The sequence below is a fragment of the Ursus arctos genome, unplaced genomic scaffold, assembly GCF_023065955.2.
Source record: "Ursus arctos isolate Adak ecotype North America unplaced genomic scaffold, UrsArc2.0 scaffold_11, whole genome shotgun sequence".
Classification (NCBI taxonomy): domain Eukaryota; kingdom Metazoa; phylum Chordata; class Mammalia; order Carnivora; family Ursidae; genus Ursus; species Ursus arctos.
Window position 1 is genome coordinate 48099063 of NW_026622775.1, and position 9950 is coordinate 48109012.

Genomic DNA, 9950 nt, shown 5'->3' on the forward strand with positions numbered 1-9950 from the left:
GATTATTCCCTGCATATTTTCAGACCATAAGGCTTTGAAACTGGAAATCAATCACAAGAAAAAATTTGGAAGGAACTGAAAAACTTGGAAGCTAAAGACAATCCTGCTAAAGAATGTTTAGGTCAACCAAAATATTAAAGAAGAATTGAAACAATTCATGGAAACCAATGAGAATGAAATCACATCAGTCAAAAACCTATGGGATACTGCAAAGGGGGTTTTAAGGGGGAAATACATAGCCATTCAAGCCTCACTCAAAAAAGTAGAAAAATCCTGAATACACAAGCTAACCTTACACCTAAAGGAACTGGAGAAAGAACATCAAATCAAACCTAAGCCAAGCAGGAGAAGAGAAATAATAAAGATTAGAGCAAAGATCAATGAATTAGTAGAGCAGATCAATGAAACTAGAGCTTGTTCTTTGAAAGAATTAATAAGATTGATAAACCACTGGCCAGACATATCCAAGAGAAAAGAGAAGGGACCCAAATTAATAAAATTATGAATGAAAAGGGAGAGATCATGATTAACACCAAGAAAAAAGAAACAATTTTTAGAAATTATTATCAGCAACTTTATGTCAATAAATTAAACAACCTGAAAGAAATGGATGCCTTCATGGAAACCTATAAACTACAGTAACAAAATCGAAGCACTGATCAAAAACCTCCCAAAAGACAAGAGTCCAGGGCCTAATGGATTCCCAGGGGAATTCTAGCAAACATTTAAAGAAGAAATAATATCTATTGTCCTGAAGCCGTTTCAAAAAACAGAAACAGAAGGAAAACTTCCAAACGTGTTCGATGAGGCCAGTATTATCTTGATCCCCAAACCAGGTAAAGACCCTGTCAAAAGGAGAATTACAGACCAATATCCCTGATGAATATGGGTGCCAAAATTCTCAACAAGGTCCTAGCCAATAGGATCCAAAAGTACATTAAAAGGATTATCCATCATGACCAGGTGGGATTTATTCCTGGGGTGCAGGGGTGGTTCAACACTTGCAAATCAATCCCTTTGATAGAACATATTAATAAAAGAAAATAACCATATGATCCTCTCAATTGATGCAGAAAAAGCATTTGACAAAATACAGCATCCTTTCTTGATTAAAATGCTTCAGAGTGTAGGAATAGAGGAAATATTCCTCAATTTCATAGAAAAAACATCTATGAAAAGCCCACAGTGAATATCATTCTCAATGGGGAAAATCTGAGAGCTTTCCCCTTAAGATCAGGAACAGGACAAGTATGCCCACTCTTGCCACTATTGTTCAACATGGTACTAGAAGTCCTAACATCAGCAATCAGACACAAAAAGAAATAAAAGGTATTTGAGTTGGCAAAAAAGAAGTCAAACTCTCTGTTTTCACAGATGACATGATACTTCATGTGGAAAACCCAAAAGACTCCACCCCCAAATTACTAGAACTCATACAGCAGTTCAGTAGTGGCAGGATACAAAATCAGTGCACAGAAATCAGTTGCTTTTCTATTCACTAGCAATGTAACTGTAGAAAGAGAAATTAGGGAATTGATTCCATTTACAATAGCACCAAAAACCATCAGATACCTAGGAATAAATCTAACCAAAGAGGTAAAGGATTTATACACAGAACATCTATGAAAGTAATTGAAGAAGACACAAAAAAATGGAAAACATTCCATGCTCATGGATTGGAAGAATAAACATTGTTAAAATGTCTATGCTGCCCAGAGCAATCTATACATTCAATGCCATCCTGATCAAAATACCAATGGCATTTTTCAAAGAGCTGGAGCAAACAATCCTAAAATTTGTATGGAACCAGAAAATACCCCAAATCACCAAGGAAATGTTGGAAAAAAAAAAAAAAAAGCAAAGTGGGGGGCATTACATTGCCTGATTTCAAGCTGGAAAAATTTTAAACAATTTGAAAAAAAAAAAGATAGGACAAATCTTAAAATATGGGCACTTTAAAATGTCACACTTTCTAACACTTAGAAAAGAATATCTTTATTAAGACAAAGGCAGCTATATGAAACATGCCAATCATTTGTCTTATGCTCAAATTTGTCAGGGTTGTACTTACAGAAAGTTATAAAATCTTCTTCAAAAAAATTAACATGGACAAATTGTTAGTAGTATAAAATAGAACATCAAAAATGGACCAAAATGATTTTCCATCTATGATGTTTTTGTAAGTACAATATTAACAAATGCATTAATTACCCTCTCTACATAACATTCTTCCCTGCTTTGGGAGATATCTCTTTTTACACACCTTTCTATTAATGACAGCCTCCTAGTTGCTATACACATTAACAGTAACAATCTTTGCCTCTCTTCCATTGAATTAACCTTTATATAGACTGGTTATCCTTTATTTTTTTTTAACGATTTTATTTATTTATTTGACAAAAGAGACAGCCAGTGAGAGAGGGAACACAAGCAGGGGGAGTGGGAGAGGAAGAAACAGGCTCCCAGCCGAGGAGCCTGATGTGGGGCTCGATCCCAGACCACCGGGATCACGCCCTGAGCCAAAGGCAGATGCTTAACAACTGAGCAACCCAGGCACCCCTGGTTATCCTTTATTTCCAGGATTTCTAATTGGACATTCCAGTCCATGACCACAGCTTTTAATGATCTTATTCTTCCACCTCCTCAGCACTTAGTGACCTCATGTTTTACCTAAAACAATCTCTGCTTCAATTATTCTTGCTTATCAGAATCCAAAACCACCTCTCCTGTTATGCTCTGAAAATAACAGACTCTCCTGGTTCATTGTAAAACCACTCAGAACGCCATTCTTCACATTCTTCCTTCTATTCTTCAACTACTTTCCAATTCCTAACTCATTGCATTTCAGCTTCTGCTCTACCACATTATTGAAATTAATTTTCTCAGGGTACTCATTTATTTCATAATTATCTCTGCATTGTTCATGTCTCAAGGCATTGTGAAAAAAAAAATCCAGACAAATGGAATATATTCATGAAAATGGATCTAAACAGTGGAGTTGTATGAAAGATGGATAATTTTTCATTTAAAAAAAGCTCATTTAAAATGCTGTTTCCAAATAAGAAACTATATGTTTTAAATTACTAGGGACTGAGTTCTTTTTTTTTTCCTATTGTTTATAAGGAAAGAAAAAAGGGGAATAGCAGTGAAGATTCAATGATCATTGTTCGCAAGGAGTCAAGATCTCAAAATACGCAAAGAATAAAGAACAATCAAATGTGTGAAATCTAATTAAAAGGTTTGAAATAATATATTAACTTAAACAAATAAAAACATATTTAGAGATGGTTTAAGTTGGCCAAATTTTGGAGAAAACTTGGAGAAAGAATGTGCCAACAGAGGAACCAGGGGCAAGTGCAAATTGTATAAATGTGCAAGTATAGGGTGGCACAGCGGTTAAGTGTCTGCCTTCCGCTCAGGGCGTGATCCCGGCGTTATGGGATCGTTATGGGATCGAGCCCTACATCAGGCTCCTCCGCTCTGAGCCCGCTTCTTCCTCTCCCACTCCCCCTGCTTGTGTTCCCTCTCTCGCTGGCTGTCTCTATCTGTGTTAAATAAATAAATAAAATCTTTAAAAAAAAAAGAAATCTTCCAAAAGAATGCAAGATAAATAATAGCAATATTTAGTTATGGTTCTAGCTGGAAATGTGGTCATTTGGTTGTATACCTTCATGGGTGAAAAGACAATCAATCCACTGTAGAGGTAGGAAAAATGTATTTAAATTTCTATTTTTTCTACATCGGAATTAAAAAAAAGAGTAAGTCCTGCTTATTATTAGCTAAACGTGATATCTAATACATATACATATCTATACTTAAATGTCCATATATGTACTAATATTTGATATCTACATCTGTTTATCATCTATCTTTCCTTAATAATAACTTTAGGGACACCTGGGTGACAGGGTCTTTTAAGTGTCCAACTCTTGGTTTTGGCTCAGGTCATGATCTCAGGGTCCTGGGATCCAGCTCCACACTCAGCACAGAGTCTACTTGAGATTCTCTCTCCCTCTCCCTCTGCCCCTCCCACTTGTGCTGTCTCTTTCTCTCTCTCTCTAAAATAAATCAATAAACTTTAAATAAATTTAATTCTTTAGTGAATAGTGATTGTCATTATCATCCTTATTTATTTTTCCTTAGATTTCAGAGATTCCTAAAAATTTAGTTTATCTATAAGTGGGCACATGTATATATAGATTATATTATGTCATTCTTACATAAATTTAAAAGGATTATTTGAAGAAATAATGACTAAGAACACTAAGAATGAAAACACAACAAACAGCAAGTAAATGAAGAGGCAAGTTTCTACACATGTGTATATTCTCTGTCAGCTTATGGCAAGGGAGAAATAGTAACTACATATTTAACAATAAAGCAATACAAATTTAATATTGGAAGAAAGACCATTACATTTTTTAATTTTTTAAAATTTTTTGAGAGAGAGAGAGTGAGCTTATGCACATAGGATGGGGAAAGGGCAGAGGGAGAGGGAGAAAGAGAGACTTGTAAGCAGGCTGCATGCCCAGCACAGAGAACACAGGGCTTGATCTCACAACCCTGAGATCATTATCTGAGATGAAATTAGGAGTTGGATGTTTAACTGACTGAGCCACCCAGGTACCTCTGGAAGAAAGACTTTAAAAACTCACCTTCTTCTTAATAGTGATAAACTCTTTGTTAGTGTATATTAGCTTAGTATGGAAATTCCATTAATTTTTATTCTAATTCTGTTTGTTTTATAAGATACATATCATTTTAGCAGAGTAGTACAGGCATATGATTTACAATACAGGTGTTTCACATGTGTTTCTAATCGTGAAGACATTTTATGGATAATTGAGTGATATAAAAATTGGGGATATTTTTTTAAAGATTATTTTTATTATTGACAAATATACAAGATTATTTTTTTAAAAAAATGCACAGACAATAGATGAGAAAGTTTAGCCTTGTTCTTCATTTCTGAAAGAGGCAGTTTGAAACTGACAACTAGCACAGCTACAGATCTGATTAGCAGATCTGTTTAACAAAATATATTTAAATATATAATGGAGATTTCATGGAACAATCAAGAATTTTTAAATAATTTAATTGAAATCGAATGCCTGTTGTTTTAAATTTATAGCCTGGCATTTAGAATGTACATTGAACTGAAGGATGGGCAATTCATCAATATTGTTTCTGTCTATAATAAGAGATTTAACTTGAATCCTCTGAATTACAGAGCAGTGAGTCTCACATATTAAGCGAACGGCTTAATCCATAACTTAATCCATAATTAAGGGTAGAGTCATGAAGTCAAAGGAAATATTCATTAAAAGACAAGGAATTGTCATATTGAGAGAAAATCACTGTTGGTATTTTCAACAAGCTCATAGACTTGTTAACAAAAATTGAAGCATAGCATGGCAATTCTTATCCAATATCCACTGCCCTTTCTTCCTATCTTTGTTGGGACAGCAGTGTGCCCAGCTAAATAATGATTTATCAAGGTTCTTTGCAGCTAGCAATGGCTATTCTGTCATTCATAACCAATGAAATATAAGTGGAATACTGCAAGTAATTGGGGAAAACATTTGTAAGATCACTTGGGGTTGAGACAAAACCAATGATTCTAAATTAAAGTCAGGGGAGAATAAAAAATATTTTACTGATGATCATATTTCATAAAAGGTTGTAGATGTATCTGGTACTGTTCTGTTGTTTTTGTTGTTGTTGTTGGGTTTTTTTGTCTTTTCTTGAATAAAGTATCTATAGATTTAGCAGACTTCAGTACATACACAAGACAACATGAATGAAGAAGAAAGTCCATATTCTAAGATTGGCAGAATGGAAAACAAAGAAACTGGTTTGTTAAAAAGATTTTTGACAGCATCCAGTTCCAGCCTGCATTTACCTATATTGTGATGTGAGATATAAAATAAATCCCTTTTCTTTTAGTCCACTGAAAGTTTAGCTTCCATTACTTGCAGCTAGTTATAGTCATAATATGTAACAAAAGCTGGTATCATAGGCACTACATGGGAAGTATTTACATATTCAAAGAATAGTCAGTTTGGTTCTAGCTCTCTAATTTCTATACATTCCTACACAGCACATGTTCTAGTTACATTGAATCATCTTACTCTTCTCATTAGTATCTTCTTTATCACTTACAATCTAGAATAAATGTCATATTCAGTATAAATCTGTTCTTGGCATTTTCTCCAAAGACACAAACAGCATTTTTCTTGGTTGATCATTTTTGTTGTTTTTATTGTTTAAAGTTTATCATATCACACCCTAATTTGGTCTTCTATTCTGAAGTTCCTGAAAGACAATACTTTGTATTTGCATATAACTTTGTTACAGGCTCATCTTAGTTAGTAAGAAAATGTTAAATGAATAAAAGAATGGACTTCCATAATCCTTTTTCCAGAGAGAGCTTTAGGTTATTTTTTTTCTTAACTGTGAATGTGTTTAACTGGAAGAAAGAATTAGGAAAGCGTCCAGAAAAAAAAAAAGTGAGATCAAAAGGACAAAAAATAAAAAAAACAAAAAGTCAATTGCTAAAGGGCTTCTATATACTCTATAAATTTTTGTTTAGCAGTTACCTAGTAATAGTATGACAGACATTTTTATCAGAGCTTTACAAATATTAACTCATCTAATATTTGTAATATTCTTGTGATGTGTGTGCTAATTTCACCAATTTTCAGAAGATGGGATAAAGGAATGAGAAAGGGGATACATAATTTTATATATGGTGTTTTATCAGCCTGTGTCTGCATATCAAAAATACTAAATCAATATGTAATTTGTGCAACTCTTTGCTTGATTAGTTGACTACAAATAGACTCTGATGGAATTTCCTAATGAAGCTGAGATATCAAATATAACCTGTTTTATTTTATTTTATTAATTTTTAAAAATTTCCTAACAGAATCTTTAAATATAAAACAAAGATAAAACACATTTCAGCTAAGCAATCTGCCAGCATGCCTTGTTTTTTTTTTTTTTTTTTTTTCTTTACAAGATGCATGCTAGACCATAAGACTACATAGCAGAGTCTTTAGGAGCATTTGGTTGGGAGAAATAGAAAAAGCAGATTTTAGGTAAGCCAGGGAACCCCTAAAGCTGAGCTACATCCTTGAACACTAGAGCAGTCCTTGTCTTTTCAGATCCTCAGATGTCTTCTTATTCATAACATTCCCACTGGAGTCTTCATATTCTTTGGCCGCCATCGTTCTGATGCCTTCTGAAGTTTCATCCTGGCCCACAGGGAGACAGCATCTTCACATTAGCGAAGTGGGCAGTGTTTGGGATGTCCAAACACCTCATGCCATGAGCATGGCCATTCAGTACAGTGCTGCTGGAAGGCCTCCAGACCTCAGTAAGTGTAATTTCCATAAATCTCACAGTTGGTAGTCTAAATCATGAAGCTTATATCTATACAGTAGGAAGTGGGTTTGCCATCCCAGCCAAGGGACAGGTTTTTGAGGTTGTAAATGATCTCATTCTCCTAATTTTCACCTTCACTATCACTGATCTGCTTGTACTTCTCTACTTTTCTACTGCTCACTCTTTCCCTGTCTTGGCCCCTTGTGATGTCCATTTTCATGAGGGAGATGATGCTCTTCCCCAAGAATCTCTACATAGTCACAGATCTAGGCTTCTAGAAAGGCAATGTCTTTGTTCCTCTCAGTGTCTCATTTGACTTTTGACTTGGGATTTTGGCAAGCAGGGAGGTGTCAAGTGAGTCCAGGAACTTTCCTTGGTGCTGTATAGCCTCTGGATTCACTCTTCTGGGGTCCCACCACACTTCAAGCCTAAAGCTAAGAGAGCAGATTGCAATCTGTATAGACCAAGGGAAGCCAACTCCTCCCAAGAAGAGAACATAGACAGGTCAAGATGGGCTCCAGCATGGGTCAGGGCTCCACCTGTCTCTTTTGGACATCCAGGAAAGATTCTATTCTCCTACCTCTCAAAGTCATTATGAATCTTCTTAAAAAGTCCATTCTGATCTTGGAGCAGCTTCACTCGTTCTGTGTAATCTTGAACATAGTCAAGCAGCATCTCCAGGTATCTCTTATTTTTGACATTCTTCCTTTCTTTAGAAATGTCAAATAACTGGTCAAAGATAGACAAGTATGTGATATAATTCAGCTTCTCCCAAAGCCTTCAGGTTAATGTATTTGAGGTTAACAGTCATGGATGGCAAGGTAATGACCATATCCCTCTTCATCTGTGAACTTCACCAAGTTCAGAACCTGTTCACTTGGATTCTCCCAAACCTTCAGAAGCTCCTCAAATTCCACTGGCATTGGCACACAAATCTCATTTCTGGTGAAATTCCTTTATTTGCCGAGTCTACTACAAAATTCAGCTAATTCATTTGGTCTTAAAATGGCATTGAGTTCCTTTCCATCACCTATATCTTAATCCATTCTTATCATCAAACAAATCCCAGAGGTTCCTACTGACTTCCATATACCTCTCTTGCATGGCCCATGTGCAGTGGTCAGAACTGATCTGGTACCAGAGCATGAACTTCTTAGCATCTCTTTGGCCATGGTATCAATAAGTCATTACTTCTTCTCATGATACTGCCACTGCTGCTCCAAAATTGCTTCCATTTGTCCTCCACCTTTGCACCTCAATTTAGACCACTAGCATGGTCAGAAATGACTCTAAACATTCTCTATTTTAATGCAGAGAAATGGAGAAAATGGCGTAGAGAGATAGGAATGTTGGAAGGGATTTATCATGTGATTCTTTCATATACCTTTAAATATCTCCCCACAGATGTCTTGGACCATACTATTGAGAAACTTGATGAAGAAAGCACTAGCATTGAAATTTCTAACTACTGAAGGTTAGAAATAAGGCAGAAGATGCTATCACTGATATTTACTCCTTGATTTTATTAGAATTGATACGCTATTAGATTGCAAGAAGCCAAATAGTATTTCATAATTGCCAGAGATAAATTAAGTCTCAGATTTAAAAAACAGAGATTTGTGGCTGTGGTTAAGTGATGCTCAGGTGTCAATAACTAAAATAATTAGATAACGTGATTAGAGATCACTTGATTTACACAGCTGAAACTAGACGTCTTTCAAACAGACATATTTTTGGTTGCCATGAAAATTAATGGTCCATCCTGTGATTCCTGAACATGACTAATCTCACAGGTTCATCACTTCCTAAGGGAAAGTTATATAAGGAAAAATCACGAAAAGATTTTCCAATCACACTACAAATATATACCCGTAAGTCTCATTCCTAACCTTTCCTAAAAGGACCAAGACTCTTTAACTGGGTGACAGGGCTCTAAGGAAAGAGTAATAAACCAATCTTAGAACTTTTTGGACGTTTCTCTAAACTGATAATTTTTTCTCAAATACAGAGTGTCACTCAGGTCTGCTGGTTAGGCTTAGGGGCCATAGAAATCAGGTAGTAAGTATAATCTATCCCAGGAATGTCTTACGGTGATCTCATTGCATATAAATTAATTTACATATAAATCTACAGTCAGTGAATGCAGTTTTTGATGAGATATACTTAGAAACTGTCAGAATCATTCCAATTTGATACCTAAAACTTTGAAGGAGATTTATTAGAGAAGAAAAGGCCAAGTACATGGGCCAAGTGTCAGGGAGTTCCAACTCCATACCAAAGTTTAAACTAAAAGCAATACTGCATCCATAACTGAAAAACAAAGTTTAGTACAACCACTAAAAATCTAAAATATTCCTATCACACCCCTTTTACTTTGCTTATTTGGCCTTTGCAGAATACAATTGTGCGTGTGTGTGTGTGTGTGTGTGTGTGTGTGTGTAAATATACACTCTGCTCTAAAAAAAAAAAGCTTTTATTTTTTTAAATTTTAAAATGATAAAAAAAAGTTTTTAGAACACATCATGTAAAATGGAATACATAAACATTTTATTTTAAAGACTCCT

General features: G+C 35.1%; 1 pseudogene; it reads right to left on the reverse strand.

Moving 5' to 3' along the window:
• Nucleotides 1-7142: 7142 nt before the first annotated feature.
• LOC113255502 (splicing factor 3A subunit 3-like) lies at nucleotides 7143-8621 on the reverse strand (annotated as a pseudogene).
• Nucleotides 8622-9950: the final 1329 nt, after the last annotated feature.